Source organism: Suncus etruscus, chromosome 16, assembly GCF_024139225.1.
Source record: "Suncus etruscus isolate mSunEtr1 chromosome 16, mSunEtr1.pri.cur, whole genome shotgun sequence".
NCBI lineage: Eukaryota > Metazoa > Chordata > Mammalia > Eulipotyphla > Soricidae > Suncus > Suncus etruscus.
The window spans coordinates 73,881,504-73,883,678 of record NC_064863.1 but is presented as its reverse complement, the minus strand read 5'-3'; the positions used below and the strand labels follow the sequence as shown (position 1 = coordinate 73,883,678).

The 2,175-nt window shown below is 36.4% G+C and overlaps 1 non-coding gene across 1 annotated transcript; it reads right to left on the bottom strand.

The window, feature by feature from the left end:
• Positions 1 to 434: 434 nt before the first annotated feature.
• LOC126032692 (small nucleolar RNA SNORA51) lies at positions 435 to 567 on the bottom strand. The gene has a single exon (XR_007503915.1). It is a non-coding gene; the product is annotated as a small nucleolar RNA SNORA51 (small nucleolar RNA).
• Between the last annotated feature and the right edge of the window lie 1,608 nt (positions 568 to 2,175).

Sequence of the window (2,175 nt, the reverse complement as noted above, 5' to 3'; positions counted from 1 at the left end):
TGTATATATATAATTTTTTTGCCACACTCAGCTGTGTTTAGGGCTTATTCCTGGCTCTACACTCAGGGATCACTCCTGGCAGGAATCAAATCTGGGTTGGCCACATGTAAGACAAATGCCCTCTCTTCTGTACTTTTGCTCCAGCTTCTGTCTTTGTATTTTTAAATATCAATTTTTTTGTGTTATCCAGTGAAATGAAGACACCTTTATCAGTAGAAGTGCAAATGCCTTTCTTTCATCTTTTTACTATAGTTGTAATATCATTACGTATCATATTAAAACTTCATTATAAATATTATAATATTTCTTTGATTCCTAACATGTGATACAAATATATAAAGACAAAAGTATCCTTCGAATTGCTCTTAAATTAATGCCACTTAGATTTTAGTGAACTTTTCCACACGTTGTTTATTCATATTTTCTTTCTTTTTTTTTGTCCCCCAATTCACAATACAGACCAGGCAAAGGGCCTGTGTTGAGGTGTATATGGGGTGCATTTACTGTATCTTCTCTTTCTATATAGTCAGTGTAAAGAACACAGCCTGTGGTAAGAATTGGGAGGTCTTATCTTTTCTTTTTTTCATATAACACCAGTGCAACATTCCCATGACCAAAATCCCAAGTGTCCCTCCTCCCCACCCCACACTGGCCTGTACTCTAGACAGGCTTTTTACTTCCCTCATTCAGTCACATTTTGTTATGATAGTTCTCAGTGTAATTATTTCTGTGACTGCACTAAACGATCCCTGTGGTGAGCTTCATGTCAGGAGCTGAACCCTCTAGTCCTCCTCTATTTTGTCTCTGAGACTCATTACACAAATGTTTTTCATTTTTCTCAAAACCCATTGATGAGGGAGACCATTCTGTGTTTATCTCTCTCCCACTGACTTATTTCACTCAGCATAATAGATTCCATATACATCCATGTATAGAAAAATTTTATGAGTTCATCTCTTCTGATAGCGGCATAATATTCCATTGTGTATATGTACCATAGTTTCTTTAACCATTCATCCATTGAGGGGCATCTAGGCTGTTTCCAGAGACTGGCTATTATAAATAACCCTGCTATGAATATAGGTGTGAGAAAGGATTTTTTGTATTGTATTTTTGTGTTTCTAGGATATATCTCTAGGAGTGGTATAACTGAATTGTATGGGAGCTCAACTTCCAGCTTTTGGAGAAATCTCCATATCGTTTTCCACAAAGGATGAACCAGACAGCATTCCCACCAGCAGTGAGTAAGAGTTCCTTTCTCTCCACATCCCCGCCAGCACTGCTTGTTCTCATTATTTGTGATGTGTGCCAATCTCTGTGGCGTGAGATGGTACCTCATAATTGTTTTGATTTGCATCTCCCTGATGATTAGTGATGTGGAGCATTTTTTTTATGTGCCTTTTAGCCATTTCTATTTCTTTTTTGTCAAAGTGTCTGTTCATTTCTTCTCCCCATAATTTCTTGGAGCAGGGCTTTCAGTTTTCTTTGTATAGGTCCTTCAGGTCTTTGGTCAAGTTGACTCCAAGATATTTGAGTTTGTGTGGCACTAATGTGAATGGGATTGCCTTCTTAATGTCCATCTCTTCCCTATCATTACTGATGTATAAAAAGGCCATTGATTTCTGTGTGTTAATTTTGTAGTCTGCCACTTTGCTATATGAATCTATTGTTTCTGGGTGCGGATGGGGTGGGATGGAGGGAGATTTGGGACATTGGTGGTGGGAATGTTGCACTGGAGAAGGGGGGTGTTCTTTACATGACTGAAATCTAATCACAATCATGTTTGTAATCAAGATGTTTAAATAAAGATATTATATTAAACATAAATAACATATTGTAGAAATGCTATTTTATGTTGCTTACTTTTGGGTAATTACTATTACTATTTTTGCTCAGGAATTTATCTGACTGATCTCAAACTTGAGCTTCTCTATGCTGTATGGCAGCTTAAATTTATATTTATTTATTTATTTATTTATTTATTTATTTATTTATTTATTTATTTATTTATTGCCTTTGTTGGACTGGCTTGAATCTTTCTTGCACATAGATGATTCAGGTTTGGATGTCAGCTAGGTATTTGGCAAAGTTGACACCAGGAATTAGTGTCTGAGTTTTCTAGTCATTGGGCTCTCATTCATCTGGAATTTTCTCCATCATTTCTTGAGTAGGTCT